Genomic DNA, 18,184 nt, shown 5'->3' on the forward strand with positions numbered 1-18,184 from the left:
GGCCGTTGGATTGCAGCGGCCGTGGTTTCATTCAGTGAGGATGGAAATCCAAATATACAAGGACTCAATTGTATTGTGGCCATTTTTTGGCAATTGGACCTTACTGACCTGTTTGGATATTCATATATAATATTGCGAGTTCCTACATTTCTGTACAAACCAGTTCTGTAAGTTGCATATATTGTACGCACACGAAAAGGCAGGATTTTTGTTCAGCTGATGGGTTTCCTAGTGCATACCAGATCGCATCGGGACTGATGTCAGCCAGATCCGATGGGGACTGATGTCAGCCAGATCCGCTGTGCATCGCAGCTGGCTGCATTGTGCTTCCAGTCCTGTCTCCATGGATGGGGGTTTGGAATAGTTTAACCCCAGCCAGCCACCAAACACCACGCAGCTGCTTACTCACTGCCCTACCAGCAGGACCAGGGAGAGACTCAGAATGGTAAAAGCCAGAAAACTCATGGGTTGAGATAAAGTTTAATATGAAAAACAAAAGCCACGCACACAAGCAAAGCAAAACAAGGAATTAATTCCCTGCTTCCCATGAGCAGGCAGGTGTTCAGCCATCTCCAAGATGGCACATAATGATGACTTGGGAAGAGTCATCACTCCAAATGTGTCCCCCCCATGCCTTTCTCCTTCTTCCCCCAGCTTTCTGTATTGAGCATGATGTCATATGGTATGGAATATCCCTCTGGTCAATTTGGGTCACTTGTCCTGACCTGTCACCTGTCTCTTCCCAACTTTCCATCCCCCAACTTTCTAGCCAATGTGGCAGTATGCAAAGCAGAAAAGGCCTTGTGTAAGCACTGCTCAGCAATAACAAAACCATCTCTATATTACCAGCCCTGTGTTCAGCACAAATCCAAAACACTCCCATACTAGTCACTGAGAAGAAAATTAACTCTACCTCAGCCAAAACCAGCACGAGGTTGGTTTTTCCTGTCTAGTGCAAATGGATACACTAGGGTTTGTGTTTTCAGTCAGTGTTTTGTTGTTTTCATCAGTTGTCATAACAAGTGCAGACGCCAATATAGTCTGAAGCAGGAGGTTTTTCCAGATAGTTCATGTACCTTCAAGAGTCAATGGGCAAATTCATGATAGAGAAATCCATTAAAGGTTATCAAACGCATCGAAAGTACCTCTTGCTCAGTGAGTCCCTAACTAGATGCTGGGAGATATTTCTACTAGTCAGGCCACTGTCAGAACACAATATGAAATGACACCTCTGCTTGACTCTCAGCAGTTATTTGCAATTTATTATTAAAATGTTATTTTAAGATCAAATATGAAATTGTTTATAATTAAAATTATCTTGACTTTGAAGCTCAGCTGTGAACATATGAATGCATAGTTGGCTGACCACATCATTAAGAGTTGGACTTGATGATCTCAGAGGTCTTTTCCAACCCGGTTGATTCTATGATTCTATGATTTTACAGGAATAAAACATTTCCACAGTTCTTGACATAGGAAGCAACTATCTTAGAAGGAAATATGATAGAGTACTTATTAATTAACTGAACTGGAAGACACACAAAGACTATTTTTAGTAAAAGGTTCTTGAATTATATATACATAATTATAAAATTTCTTGTTACACCCTATTACAAACACAACATACCCAGCTTCTTGTCAAATCTGAATGTTTTAGCAATACTTACTGCTTTTAATGATTAAAACATTTTCACAAAAAAATAGAATTAGTTTTAGTGTGATTTTGCTTTCTGAAATACATAATATGATGTATATCATATGATGCCAACATATTTGCTACCCAGGTTAAACCAGTGATTGTTACCCTATTTCATTTTTTGTTTTCCATTGACACATTTTTAAATAAGCATTACCTTTACAATCAAATAATTCTTACTAACTGTTGTTGTTGATTAACCTTTATGTAGTGCATTCTTTAACACATTTGAACTGTGTGCTCACTTTCCGATTCTACAGTGAGCTTTTCAGTGCATTGCACAGGAATAAATAGAGTATTCTGCCACTGGTATCCACCATCTTCATTTTCATGTAAAAATTTTAACTGGGAAACCTTCACAAATTGTTCAAAAATATTGCTGCAAAACACAATATTTCGAATTGTAACATTAGAGAAGCACCTTATGGGAATGTGCATTGATATTTCCATGCACTCAAAGCTCACAGTATGAAAACTCCCACTAAACTCTTGAGCTGATACTCTTTTCAGCTTAAAGACCTTTGCTGTAAACCTCTCAAGATCAAATCATGTCTCATCAGTTCTCTTCATTTTGAAATCAGGTGTGTGCTAAACAACTAGCAGGAAATTCCCATTCTTACTCTTCATTCATTTGTGTATAAAGTGAAATTTATCAAAGCTGATACTAAAGTTAGCAGCTGCAAATGATGCACCATTTTTTTTTTAGTAATATTTCTACTGCATTGGTACCTAGAAGTAGAGGACTGGTGTTTTTTGCTTTCAGTTCTAACAAATAGGTACTGAAAATGTTTTGCTGCTTCCATGCCTTGATGCATCTGTGACTGAAATAAAGAAAAAGGGTGCCCTTTTCACCCACCTCTTCAATTACTTTTCCGTTGAGAGTATCATTAAGGCTTTCTCAGCAACCCATAAACCTTTTTCACTACAGGATCCATTTAAAAGGCTCTTAACAGACTGCAGCAAGCTTTATGCTAAAAACACATTTAGTTCAGTTTCCTCCAGCTTAATTTCATTTTGCATTTTAAGAGCATGGAAAATCTCTAAGAGATTTTCTCTAAGACCTGCTTTGAGTTAAAATCAAGTACTACGTGTTTGGGAATACAACTATCTGTAGAGTATTTAAGGCATGTTTATCTTCTTCCATGTAGTAAAGAAATGAATGTTTGAGTGGTGTTGAGTGTACTATTCTGAGGAGGTGTGCTTTGGAGGAAAATATTGAGCTGGATCCAACCACCTGAGAGCACAGAAAAGGTGCAATGAAAAAAGGGCACAGGATCAAAAAGCCTGATTGCTTAAATGGATATTGCAGATCAATGCTTCATATTGTCCAGCTGTGGCTTGAAGAACTCCTAGCCCAAGTGCAGAAATCAATGGTGTGGCACAAAAGAGGGCAATAAATCTTAAACCTGATATTGTACTGGGAAAAATATGATTGTGGCATCTTCAGTATTACTTTATTATACATCTCCATTTCATTACATGACTAGGGACCTAATTCCTGCTAGTTTCTGGGCTCTGATAATGGTTTTTGATAAAGAATCACACACTCATTTTTGTGGATTTATTTCAAAAGGGAGTTTATTTTCAGTGGGAGTTATCTACTCATATATATATAATGCAGCTATCTACGTATGAAGTCTTTGTCTAAATTTCCTTTATGTCAAGGAGGTGACACAGGACAGGACAGGATTAATCTCATTCACAGGTGTATGTTGAAAAAAAAAAAACAAATCACATTTTTAAAAAGCCTGTTTCTCCTCACTTGCTAATGCATGCATCTTGATGACTCACTCAGGTGTATAGGATGCTTGCCATGGGATGAGAATCATCCCACCCTGCCTGTGCCAGAGTTCCCAGGGACCTGGCTGAAGGCTGGTACCAAATTCTGTGAAATGCTGGTGGGAGTAACGACCAAAATTGCCTGACTGATGTTAATACCTGTACACTTACCAGTGGTTCAGTGCTCTTCACTTACACAGAGAAGATTGGGTTGGGTTGATTATAACTCTGTATGGAAGTTAGCATATAAAGATATATACCTTTGTGTTGTCACTCTTTTGACCATCACATACTATTTATGTTATGCCTCACACATACTGAAACTCAGCCTGGTCATAATAAAGTAGATTTTGCTTCCAGTTGGTCAGGCAGGCAGCAGAGCATAAAACTCTGTAGTGACCTCTCCATTGGGAAAAAACAGAAGAACCGATACACAAAAAGATTCCTGAAGTCCTGTCATTGATCTGTTAAACTGTCGTAATCTTTGAAGGGTAGAAATAAATAACTTATGGTAGTCAACCTAATTGTGTTGGGTTTCCTTGAGGAACAGTTATTACCCTCAAATGCTTGCATAGGAAAGAAGGAAACAAACATAATTTGTGAAGTCAAGAGTCTGTTGTTGAAGTAGGTAAATTCTTGACAAGCTAGTGAAAGATTTATCGGTCCAGATCTAATAATTACAGAAAAAGAAAACAGAGCTATTACATAGGGAAAAAAATCTCTATAGTAATAGATAAAATTCTTACAAAAAATTCTTGACATCCACCTCTCTTGCTGATGTTATACTCGCCTTTGGTTATTTCCACAGGTGTTAAGATGGTTTGGTTCAGTGTGGTGGGAGTTTTTTGTTCTCTTTGTTACCCCTGTAACTGGCTTTTCCCACCTCCCAGGTCAGTGTATTTTTAACTGACTGATGGTGTCTTGTTTACAGCCCTGAAGTTTTCAGTGTCATCTTACAGTGTCATTTTACAGTGTCACTCCTGTTATTCCATGACTGTAATCCCCTGCATTTCATTATTATGGTAAGGGCATAAACATTTCATTCTAACAAGTAACTGTTTATTACCACGTATTATAGTTGTATCACACAATTATAAAAAATTCCAAAAAAGTAAAACATAGGATCATAGAATCATTGAATATCTCAAGTTGAAAGGGACTCATAAAGATCTTTGAGTCGAGCTCCCTGCTCCTCACAGGACTATCTAAACTAAAGCATATGACCAAGAGTGTTGTCTACATGCCTCTTGAACACTTGACAGGCTTGGAGCTCCACTTCTCTGGGGAGCCTGTTCCAGTGACTGACAACCCACCCTTTCAGTGAAGAACCTTTTCTGGATGTCTAATCTGAACTTCCCCTGATGCAGCTTCATTCCATTTGCTTATGTCCTCATGTTCTGGCACTGGTCACAACATGGAAATCAGCATATTAGGTAAGTACGTTCTGATCATTAAATGATTGTTGTTATAGGCAAACAAGCTAAAACAGAGTTGCAGGCATGCTAAAGCAAGCTCAGCAGAGCCTGATGAGTCATGAGGATTTGAAAAATGAGTGTGAATCTAATGTTCTGCTGCTAGCCATAGCAATAATATATTTACTGAGCCTGAACTACTAGGCTAACACAGGTCCTAAATATTTGGAAACGTGAAAATAACTCAGCCTAATAATACTTATCACTTGATAGTCTTCAATATGTTTAATCAATTTAGCATTCAATTCTTATACGTAATGTGTAAATCCTTATCCTCCTTTTAAATGAGGACCAATGTTTTAGAAATAGCAAAAAACAAATGTACTGTATGTACTGAATTTAAAGGTGTGAATTTACCTGTGTGGAGTCGGTGTTTCTGTGCTGTCCTTTTTCATTACAGAAGCTTATTTCTAAATCATTTCTCCTCTACATGCATTTTAAAGATGTGCAATTAACTGTTTGCAAGTTGTTAGGCAGTTGATGAAGTGTGAACGGGGTACTGATTTGTTTTCTTTATTTACATGTTTCCCACAATACTCTGATGAGACCAGGGTGTGGCGGCATTTTACCCTTTGTATTATTCCTTCTTTGTTTCATCAGATTAAGTGGTTTATGAAGCCATTTGCAATTCCTCTAATTCCGTTAAACATTAATGTCCACGGAAGCTTAATCAAAACAAAAAAAAATGCTACACCAACACAGGCAGCACTGCTGTCCCTAACACAAATAGCCATATCAAGGACGTGATTTTTTCTGACTGCAGCACTGCATCTGACCACTCTCTGCTTGTTGCCTAATAATATGCTGGTTCATGGCTGATGAGACGTCACACTAAGAGTGCCAACCACGGTTTCAGAGTACCTGTTTACTTTGTTTCAGCCTGTTGATGTTTACCTTCTGGGGTAAGCAGGTAGTTTCTTTATCCCACATAGTATTGATGGGTTCAGAATAAGGATTGCCTCATTGTTAGCTCTGTGCTGCACGAACATGTCTTCTCAACGAGACAGATGGATGTGATACAATGTGCACGCACACAGGCGGAGTTGCATTCTCCTCCCTCCCTCCTAGGTCAGTGCTGCCACATCTCTTGTGGAACCAATTTTGAAATAGCCTCAAGGATGCACTAGAAAGGCAGCCACCACAAAAAAAAAAAAAGTTTTATTATTTACTTTGCATACAAATACTTACAAAATACAGATTTTTAAGTAACCATACTGAGCAAGCCAAAGCCAATTTTTCCCTAATTGCTGGTCTTCTGTCTCTGCAGCTTTTTTGGTTTTTGGGGGTTTCTTTTAAGACAAATCTGTAGGTGATACTGGCCTTCCGAATGGTCCTCAAGCAAACACAGAAAAGGTATATACCAACAAATAAACTAACTTCAAGACCCCACAAGGATCTTAAAGTCTTTTCACAAGATTTGATATCATCTGTCAAATTTTCCATTTTAATCTGCGAGAAGTGACATTTTTTCCTCTGAAAAACCCTACCCTTAATTATACTGCATTAAGTAAAATCAGCATGAGAGGTTTTCAGTGAGAGAATGGGAGCTGAAATAGAAGCAGGGGAGCAGGCTGAAAGCTACAGGGATAGAAACACTCAAACAGCAGAGGCATGAGGAAATTAAACCGGGGCGTGCATGGTGAAGTGTGTTGAAATGGCAAATAGTAGTTCTGGAGGAATTGGTAAGGGATAAGCAGGGGACAAGCAAGCAGAAATATAATAGAAAGTGTGGGTGAACATGAAAGACAAATGGCAAAAACAAAGATGCCTTTATAATAGGCAGGAACAATTAAGCTGTGTAATTACAAAATCCTGCTGTGACTGAATTCCTGTGCAATTACTGAATGGACATGTACCCCAAGCACAGCACTTTGAAGTGTATGGCAACAGTTTCTGTCTCTTTTGTTTCCAATTCACACAACCCCTTCCTCAGTCAGCAGTGGCATATGTGATATCATTGTTTTCTCACGAGCAACAGCAGTGCTGGCCCTGGACAGTGACAGCAGCACAGCGCCGGGCAATCAGAACCTCCCTGCGAGTAAACACAAGGCCAGAGGGGCAGGTATAATTAGTTGCTAGTCTGCAGCTAGTGGCAGCATCAAATCATTCTTAAAAGCTTTTCTTTACTAATGCTACACATAACTTTGTTCATTTTTTCCCATCTATTGTCACTTTAGAAAGCATACTACGTTATTTACTAATATATTTAAAACAAGTATGTGACACAATGTTACAGGGGAACAGTGGGTGTCACTGCAAGGAGCAATTGGCATCTCCATTTGCCTTTATTTAGTACGTATTTTGGGGACCTTATTACAGGTTGTCAGGTTACCATGTTCTGAGCACATCATGTTTGCTGAATAAATTTTTACTTCTAATTGTATAGCCTGGGCTGAGTTGAAATGTTTTCTAAATTACATCAGCACCTTCTGAATCCAAAAGCTTCAAAGAACAATTAGCTGCAGTGTTTTAGAGCTGCATTTTGAAAGCTCCCATGGGAAAAATTCCTTCCAAACACATGAAATTAGAGCCAATAAATGATTAGGCATCAGATGCAGAATTGAGACACTTAAATCCAGAGTTATGGTCCCAACCCTACTGCTCAGCTGTTATATAACCTTGTGGATAATTCCTCATTTGACCTGCAAGTTCTTTGTGAAATCCTCCTTTCTTCCAAGCATACAGCTACAGTTGCACATACCTAAATCAGGGCAGATTTAGAACAGAGGAGGCTTTTAAATCTGATATGAATTATCAGAGCATGATTTAATCTTATCCCAAAAGATCAGTATTCTCAAATCTAGCTTGTTTTAAAATAGCAGGATTTAGTGTACAAATGTTAATGGTTAGGAGCAAGTACTGTAAAGTGTGCAGGGAAGGAGATTTTGATCCCAGTTTCCTGCTCACCTTTTGGTTTCTTTCTGGAGCTCTAGAGTTCCTAGGGTTACTGCATAAATCCCAGATTGAATGTTCTCTCTGACTCTATGTACGAGAGAGACACTGACTGCTATTGCTGAGATGGAAAAGAAAATGGTAACTCACTCCTGTAATTTCTACAGCTCATTCAGAGTGCTCAATGCATATTCTAAAATATCCTGCTAGATCTCAAGGGCTTCAAACAAAACTAATTGTTTCCAAAACCTGATCAGGTTGGCATACCGTTTAGGTACTGAACTACCTGCTCCTGTAAAGTTCAAGCTGTGGTACTTTGTAGGAGGCAATTCTCAACTGTGTAGCTTAATCTGATACTTCTGAGGCACATCCACATTCTTTGGTTAGAAATTTTGAGTCATTGGGCACAGCTTTTCTAAAATACTCAGTCAGAAGGTTAATGAGTTTAGATACCTGAGATAACAATGGTTATATGGCTGAGTGGATTTGGATCTCTTCTTGCCATCATTATCTTTACACACACACATAAACATATACATAGAAGTAAAATTTATGGATAAGTTAACTGGCCAATCATCTGTCTGACCACTTTTGTCCACCCAACACATTCTGGGCCATCCATTCTGCTGAGGTTGTGTACTCTGGACAGATAAACTCCTTTGTGCCAGCCTTACTAATGCCAGAGGGAAGCAACAGGCAAAGGAGTCATGATGGAGTTAAGGCTTTGGCTCACTTGTCATTCTCTGTCTGGTGGTCACACCAGTAACACACAGTACATTCCAGGTATACATAAATTAGTCAAATCTAATGTAGCCATTTTTAACTATACTGCATTTCAGTTCCCATCACTTGACCTTGGAGCCACTTACTTAACACCTGATGGAAGATTTTTCTTCCAATACTGAGAAAGGGTCTCTTTCTCATTTCATATTTGATAATTTTTAAACATTTTATAAACTCGTTTTTTCAAGTTTTAATCTTGACATTCCTGCATGAGCCACAGAAGCTGAATCTCACAACAAAAAGCCTTATCAGGAGCTAAAAATATGAAATTTAATGGTAGAAATCAGAGAAAGCAATGGAAATTATTCTAAAGCTTTTCCCAGACTTCAGTTATGTGTATGCATATATCCTCTTGCCTAGACAAATGAAGGCATTACAGTGCAAGTTTTTCGGTCTCTCATTAAAATGGATGATAGCATCCACTTAAAAACAGTCATGTTGTTAATTTGCTTATTTTTGTATGTTCACAGGTAAGGTTACAGGGCTCACTTTCTTTTGCAAAGCTCTTCTCAGACCTCCATGAAAATTCATACACAATTAAAATTTTAAGGCTTAGCAATAAATAATTTGGGACTTCAGGATCAAAATATTGTCATCTGGATATAATGTCTGCTGTTTAGCACCTTAGAAAACTGTAAAAATGTGTTAAGTTATGGCCAGATGAATTCTTCGGCAAACTAGTCAATAAAAGAATATATATCCCTTGCAGGGAAACAAATGTTGTAATATACTCTGGGTTTATATACTTAGGGCTAGCTCTAGTACCAACTATAAGTATCTAGCCTTCATGTTTCTGCCTTTCTCTGTCTCTTTTGCACTCCCAGGAATGCACTGCCCTGATGGAAGTACCCAGGGGCAGCTAGTCTGTAGCAGTAAACCTGCATTATATGGGAAAACTGTGGTTTAAGCATGTTTTAAAATGGCTTTTTTGTGGTCTCTGCTAACTCATGTTTCTTCTTCCCAAAATCCCCCATGGCCAGTTCTTATCTCTGTCTCAGGAATGTCCTGAGAAGATATCAAGAAGTCTTCTCATTGGTCTCTTGTTAACCCCTTCCTTATTTGGCTGTTCCCTGCCTGATTGGTGTTTTGTAAGACCCCTTACCTTACATGGTCCCTTTTGACCCTCCCAAGAGCTTTATAAACCCCTAACCACAATAAACTCACTCTCTCGCCTCCTCTCCACGAGCTGTGTGCTGTCTCTCCGGGAGCCATGGGAACACGTGGGTGGGGGGAGGGGTGAGCACCTAACCCCTCCATGCGTCCAGGACCCTGAAGAAACCCCTGGAGCTGGAGTAACCCCTTCCCCATCCACCTCAAGCCTTCGGAAATGGAACCCCACAATGGGAGGAATGCACCCAGACTAGTCCTCAGGGCAGTCACTCTCAGCTACCTGAGAGTGGTATTTCCTTAGGTAATACTAAATCTGCAGGGACAGCTATGGTTGGAGCTGCACCATTTCTAAGGCTTGTGTACCTCAGTGCACTCGGCTGGAAGTGGCAAACCTTGCACTGAGGACAGGCATCTGGATTAGCTCTTTTAACAAGCCGTGTGCTGTGGTACTGTGCTGCTGACGACAATATAGTCAATGTCTTATTCACTGAAATGTTCACCCAGGGAGCTAAACAAGTGGTGAGAGCTGCTCTCTGACTCTGCTTCAGCAGGTAACTATTAAATGAAAAATGAAATTAGCTTAGGCAGACTGGATGCAGGTATGGAGTCATGGTTTCCTGTTGCCCCCTGAAACACATGAACAGAGTCGCACTCTGTGTGACAACACAGCGAATTGCTGATTATGTCACCCACACCAGGATAGCTTTACCAAGAGCGCTTTACCCTGTACTGGTAGCCTGTTAAGGAGAGCATTTTTGTATGCTGGGGAAGCTGTAGAGGACAGAATGCTGCAGACTATTTTCCAATGAAAAGCAACCAGGACACCACACATACAACAACTGAGACAGAACTAGGCTTGTGACAAGGAAGAACAAATGTACCTCTTCATTCTAATGGGTTTGACATTCATATTGGTTTTATTGGGGAATCTGTTCCCAGGCTCACCAACTAATATTTACTACACTTAAAGTATATTACATATAACAATAATACATGCATACTAATCTCGACATAATTAATTGTACATATTTAACAAAATTTGGGAAGGGACTACTAACTGCACTGCAGGTTTGCCCCAAGTTGTGATATGGTCTCCACAACCATAACCACATTGTGACAGTTTCAACAGCGGTCAAAGATTTACCTGGAAACTGCATATGGATCAGCCATGTACCAGCATAGTGTTTTAACATGGGACTATGGGGTGAAAGAGGAGGTACTGGCTCTTCTGATCACATTGGGTTGGTGTCTCCCTTCTAGGAGGAAAGGCTATGGGAAATACCAGGTTGATCACTGCAGACTTGCACTTGCGCTAAATGCCAAGCCACCCAGCATAGTGGTGAAACCGACTTGCCTTGGTCATGGCAGTTTGCAAACCTAGAGAATGCTAAATGCAAAGATACACATTCATACAGACTTTTAAGTATCAATAAAGAAGAACGAGTGAGGTCAGGCCTTGTCCTTTTGTCCCTTTGGATGACTGCCAGGTGCCAGTTGAATACATATTTCCCTTCAAATGTATTGCATTCAATATATTGTGTGTATTCAGGTAAATTCAACAACTCTCTCCAGGTTAAACTGTTCTGTTGCGAGTTACAATGCTGTAAATCCAAGTAACTCCACTGAATCTGCTTGTCAGAACTCTTTTTTAAAATCAAATTGAGATTACTGACCTCAGTTTTGGAACTAAGCCATAGCTGAACTATTTCTCCTAAAAAGAAAGAGGTAGTTTGCATAAGGAATTCATCATTTTACGTATTTTCCAGGTGCCTGAGACCTAGGTTTTAAGAAGAAACTAATTTGCCAACATTGAAAAGTCAAAAGCCTAGAAAACCATATCTTCCATAAATACTAGTAAAGATTTGTCAAAGTACCTTGAATATTTTGTGCAGTTAGTATGATAATGGGAAAGCATCTTTATATGTCTTGGTTGAAAAGTGAGGCAAAAACATCCACTTGTTTTGTATCACATATAAAGCACGCTTTCATGTGACGCACAGAGATTATAGCATGAACTAAGATCAAATACCAGAATAAAACTCTCTATTTTCTGGATAACACTGTAAGTCATATGCACTGAGCCTCACTACAGCTTTGATCAGGGGACTCTCTAAGATACAAGCCATCAGCTCTGCTAGGGCAAATTCTGTGTGTGTGAGGACGAAATATAAATTAAAGGTAATAATTTTAAAATGTTGAGGTTTTCTCTTTGTTTAGGGATCAGAGTATATAGGTTTGAAGTTAAGAAGGTGTGCTTTTTGGGCTTTTTCATCTCTTTATTCATAGTTTGGTTTGAAATCAGCATGGGAATGTAAGGAGTGTTCTGAATTTAGAACTGAAGAGGTAAAGGGAAAACTATTTTCCTTATTTATTTGTCTCTTGCAAATTGGGATTAAGTACTCTGAAATATGTGGAACGGCATCCAGATGACATGGTAATCCAAACTTTTGTTTTCACAAAGCTACTCTGATAATCATTCAGTGTCATGAAACATGTTTTTCCAGTAATGTTGTGTGTAACACTTAACCGGTAATTATTGAATCTGAAGGATTCAGTAGACTAATTGTGCTTTTAGACTTATCAATTTACTTCAAGTTTTACACTTGAGGGGTTTTGTCCAAATGCACATGAGAAATTTGCAAATTGTAACACTGCTCTCATTTATTTCTGACAGCTTAGAAAGATTATGAATTCTTTTATTTTGCATTTTTTATTAATTGTATGCTGTATATCAACAAGTCTTTTTAAAATTCTCATGTGTAGCATCACTTGATTTCAAAACACATTACAGAAATAAAACACAACTATGTAGTAATTGCAATTTTATGCTTCAATTCTTCCACCACATCAGAGCACTTCAAGATTAGTCTGTTGAAGATGATTGCCTCTGAACTATCTGATTGTAAATGGTTTAAAGAGCTTCCACTTTCACCCCAAGTATGTACCTGATCATATATATTTTTCATACTCCTGTTAGATACAGTAATTTTACAGGAAGGAACTTAAATAAAATTATGTTGGTTGCAATCTGCCTAAAGCAAAAATATTTTAGTGAGCCAGTCTTGAAGTTTAAATACTTTTGTTCCCATTCTATAAAAAATTCTAATTATACAAAGAACTAAGTGGCTATTCCCAATTGCATAATATATAAGCCTACCAAAAACGCCTCTGCTTAATAAGCCACTAAATTTAAAAGAGTCTTTAGTCTGAAGAGACAAACCAAAGCAAAAAGTGAGAACATTAGCACTGGAAAACAAAATTTTTAATTTATTTTTGCTTAAATAATTTTATGTCACTAAAATAATAATAATAAACTATTCTTTGACACATTCTCTTAATACCTTCATTATCCACCAGTAGTCTCTGCTATTTATTCCAAACATATTTAGAAAAAATCAGAAACTAGAGTCCTTTCACAACCTGTTTGTGCAAAAACATATCCCTTTTGAAGAACTCAATATCTTTTTGACCTGAACATTACCTTCAGTATTTTTCTTCGGGTGCTGAGAACTCATACAGCAATGTACTCAACTTAATAACCCGATTGCCCAAGAGCAGCCTCTGCTGTGGAGTCAGTATTTCTGATATTTTGTCTATTCACCTATTTTCTGACTCTTACTATGCCATGATTTCCCACTGGAAATATGCTTAAGGATGGGAGCCTGCTCTTTTGCTTGCATTGCGCTATTCTGACTGTGTTGTGCAGAAGTATCATTTAATAGGCACTTACTGAAATGCAGGCAAAGCAGGTAAGGCAGAGTGCAAGTCTTCCCTTGACTGCTGTATGACCTTGTCAATGTGTTGCTCTCCAGGCAGGGCGCACAAGACACCTCCAGAAGACCCGAGGAGAAGCCACAGCAATTTGTTTGCTCCAGATAAAAATAAAACCAACTGCAGCAATACCTTTTGTGAAGTGCTGCTGACTGTGCTACAGCCAAGCTGAGGATTCAGCAGTGAGATTAAAAAACTGTCATTCTCTGTCATTATTAAGTAATTTACTTTTAGTGCTGCTAAATATGTTATACAAGGACTGCATGGCACAATGCTTTCTTGCCTCTAAGATCCTGCCTCACTGAAAGCACTTGCACACATTTCAGAGCACCAGTTCTAAACTGGCCCATCGAAATAAAGATGGGGAGGCAGGCAAAACTAGCTTGCTGGGGAGTGTGGTGTTCTTTCAGAAGTGCAGCATGGATAATTTCACGACAGGTTAATTTATGGTTTGAAACTTGTCAGTATTATGTCAATAAATTCATAATATGGTTTAAGTGAAGTCTCTTTTCTATAACAGGTAGGCTCCTGTCTATTGCCTTTTTCTTTAGAGACCAAGGTAGAAATCAGGGATAAACCTATAGTTTTCAGGGCAAATTCAGGCTAATGTAGCTGCAGTATTTAGTTTTCTATGTATAATCAGTGTTTCTAGATTGAAGTGTTACAACCCCGTGTTTCACAAAACACAGATTATCAGAGAAAGACCAAAACAGCAAACTAGCCAGATGTTTTGTCAGCCCAGCATACCTTCACAAAACAGCTTTCCATTCTGCCAACAGCAGCCCCAGTTTTGGTTCCTTTTGTCACCTAGCCAAAGCAACTCACCTCGGTGATTGTTGTTTGCTAATTAGTTTGAGTTACGTGATCACAGCTGAGATTTTGGCAGCTTGTTCTGGAATAGATTTATTAATGATGATCAATTATGACCAGGTGGAATTTCTGACAGATGATTTTTTTATTGTTATTTGACAATATATGGGAACTTTTCCATTAGATAAATGCAGTTAATGAGCTGACCCTGCCATCTGCTGCCATTTCTGCTGCTGTTTCTGTGGTTTCATGCCTGCTCAGAGTCTCCCAGGTCACTAGCTCTCCTTCAGCTCACTGTGGAATACAAATCTCTCTAATGAGCCCACGCAGTATTGAAGGCTTGTCATTCAAGCTGAGCCTGGTTTCATGTAGCACAACTACTGAAACTTCACTTGCAAGATGGGCTGGTGATATCTTCGGTAAAAATAGCATTGAACCAGGAAAGGCTTACTGAGAGAGCTTGAAATATACACCAAGTTTCCCAGTTTTCAAGTGTAGTGTTGGTGAGAATGTTAAATAGCAATTTTGTCTTACAATTTGACATTTTAACTGTTTCTGTGTTCTTCACAGCGCTGCAGCTCGTTGCAGGTAAGACAACTGTGTGTCATGCCATGACAGCTAGTTGTGATAATCAACATACCACAAGTACATCTCTGCTGCAGCAGTAAGGACACAAAGGAGAGGGGCCTCTCCTTCCGTGGGCACCATGGAATGCTGCCCATCCTTGTTCATATCTCACCATGTTCAAGGCATATGCAGAAGCACACTTCCCACAGCAAGATGGAGCTCGCCCATTTTTTGTCCTTGGGCATGGGTGTTGAGGGGCCAGTAGTGAGCTGAACTTTACCCTTTGAAGGCATGGGATCAAGACACAGCTAGAGAACGCGGATGTTCTTCTCTGAACACAGAGCCATAAAATGGCCTGGGTTGGAAGGGACCGTTATCATCTGGTTCTGATGTCCCTGCTGTGGGCAGGGACGCTTTTCAGCAGACCAGGTTGCTCATAGCCCCATCCAGCCTGGTCTTGAATACTCCCTTGTCCATGAGCACCTCTGAACTAAGAGATCACATAGCACTGACCACAGTCTTTTCTTGTCTTAAATCTTCTGTCCTACCCTGTCACAGGACTGAGGGAAAACAAACAAACAAAACCCTGAGAACCACTGTCCTTAGGTACAAGACAAATAACATCATTCAACCACTCCCCAGCATTATTTCACACAGAGGAGAAAAACCCAGTAAAGCATGTGGTAAAAATCCAGTACTTCTCAAAACCCAGCAAATATTCCAGAAGTCAAAATAGATCTTTATGGCACAAAACCAAAATTTCTCTCTTCTCCCTTCTTGCTCCCCTATAGCCCCTCTCTGCATGTTCAAAGTAGCAGGTTATGACTTGCTTTGATTGTGCTTGCTTATCATCATGCGGCTCAGGTTTTACAGCTATAAAAAGTCTACTGAATGATAGCTTCAGGGGGATTGACAGGATGTCCTTCAGTTCTGTCTCAGAACTTGGAGGGGGGACTGCAGATGCAGGAAAACTCTCCTTGGTAACATAAAAAGCTTCTGTCCAGTGTGCACAGTCTTCCTTTGCGGAACTTAATGTCCTGAGAAGAGTGCAGCACTGTAATATTTGTTGCTTCATCTCCTAATGCACTAGCTGAGTTTATTGATGTATTTTGTTCCTTGTAAAGTGTTTTTTGGTCAGTGTTAGACTGTTTTATTTTCTACAGGTGGGACTAAATTCATTAGTGTGGTGGGTTTTTGTGGCTATGTTTTGGTAGCGGTGGTGGTGGGGCTACAGAGTTGCCTTCCATTAGAAGCTGCTAGAAGCTTTCCCTGTCTGGTGGAGCCAATGCCAGCCAGCTCCAGGAATGTCTCAAAAAGAAGCGCCAAGGTCAGGCTGCAGCAGACTCTGCTCCAAACAGCAAGCCCTCCTCTTGCAACAGATGGAAAAAAAGAGACTGGCATGGAAGTTCAGAGGGGCAGCTGGCTCTTCAGAGTGTATTCAGAGTATAAGGATAAATCATTGCACAAGTTACATCACTTGATTGTAAGCTGGCCCAAAACCCAGAGCAATGGTGTCAAGTCATCTTAGGCTTAAAGTGTAGATTCAGCATTTCTTCCCTCCTCACCTCCCCCATTCTCGGCAACCCTAAAATAAAACCAACAGCCCTCCCACCACCACCCCTGCCCCTCCCCATGTGTCCACCTGGCATTATTTTCTCCTTTAAAAGATCAGGAAGCAAGGCAAAGGATTTCCATTTATAAGACATGCTGGGACTGAGCTTCACCCTTTAGTAAAGCCTGCAGGACATTACCTACACCCCATCTCCTGATTTTAGTAAATTAGATTAGTCCCTTAGTCCTTGACCTATCGCTGTATCTGTGAACACAAACTCCTACAAGTGCTGTACAGGTAAACTTCCCCCTCAGCTTTTGTTCCCAAGGCCCTTGTTGATAGTCCCCCCTGGGAATGGAGCCATTCTGTGCTGCATTCCCTTCAGGCTGCGCTTCTGAAATATTCCCCACGGGAAAGGCTGAAGCAGCTCCTTGCTGATGATCTTTCTTTTGAAAAGCAAGAGGAAACACTTCAAGGGAAGTCAGTGAGGTCAACAAAAACCAGCAATGATAGAAGTCTCACAAATAAGTAAGAATGTAATGCGGAGAGTTTATCTGCAAAATTTTCAGGAAATAAATTGAAACACACAAGTGGATCTAGTTCCAATAGCAAATCGATGTAAAACATTAAATATTTAACCAAAATTTCAGCAGCTTATAAGCTATCAGAGCTATCAGGTGTTTCCTATGAAATTTGGACATCGATTTGCTCCCTAAAATACAAGAGATGTTAGTTGCAAAATGCACTATCAGCACCCACAAAATGCACTGTGGGTTAAGAACAAAAGCTGCTTACTGAAATATTCAAAATGTTTCCCTGAATTGGCTATTTTGCAGGGCTTTGCTATTTACAACTTCTTTGCCCTTGCACCTCATGGCAGTCAGTCTTCTCTGTCATCTGATGAGCCATAGCAAAAGAGAAAAAACTCCACCCCAAAGCTTTGTAAAATAAAAACACCCTGTATTTTATCAGGACTTCCAGCTTCCCTTCCACCCATTTCAGCTCAACCAGCAGTTAAGATGGTATAACATTTTGCTACAATAGCTTAAAGATATATATTTTATGCTTATTTCAGCTAGCATTTCAGTTTCTACCACTATTATTTTTCCTGGCTGAGTGAAAACACACTTGGATTAATTATTAGGCCATCAAGGATTTTGCCTGTTTTATTTGCACCCCTCCTGTTCCAACCCCCACACAACACACACTGTTCACCTTCTTTTCCTTTCTAACACAGTCTTCCTGGAATAAATATCAGTCAATTAGAGAGGAGTTGTGACAAGTTCTAACTTGAGTAAGTTTGCCCAGCTGTGCCTAGGAGGCTCATGTCATAGGCTGCATCCCCACAGAAGTCTGCACAGCCCTCAGCCAGTCAATAGACACATCGAGTTCCTTACTGAGCAATCCTTTTTCAAAAAATATTTAATGTTCTTTCTTCAGCAGCCTTATTTTACCACCCACGAAGAGTCAGGTGCTTTGTGCACATGTGAAGTATGCAGCTCTAAACCTTTCCTGTTCCTGAAGCTTGCATAGTTAAGCTGTTTAATCCCAAAATTTTTTTGTTAATGTTAGCAAAAGTAAATAATCATTCTAATTTCTTATATTAAATATATGTCAAAAGCTGAATTAAATGACAAGGAGAAGGTAAAGACAAATTAGTATGAAAAGGGCTTTCTCCTACAGGAGCTGGTTCAAGGTCAGAATCTCAAGGGCTTCAGTGACAAACATCCTTCCACACTGTCACACCAGATG

This window comes from Neopelma chrysocephalum, unplaced genomic scaffold (assembly GCF_003984885.1).
Source record: "Neopelma chrysocephalum unplaced genomic scaffold, ASM398488v2 Primary Assembly neopelma1_62, whole genome shotgun sequence".
Taxonomy (NCBI): Eukaryota; Metazoa; Chordata; class Aves; order Passeriformes; family Pipridae; genus Neopelma; species Neopelma chrysocephalum.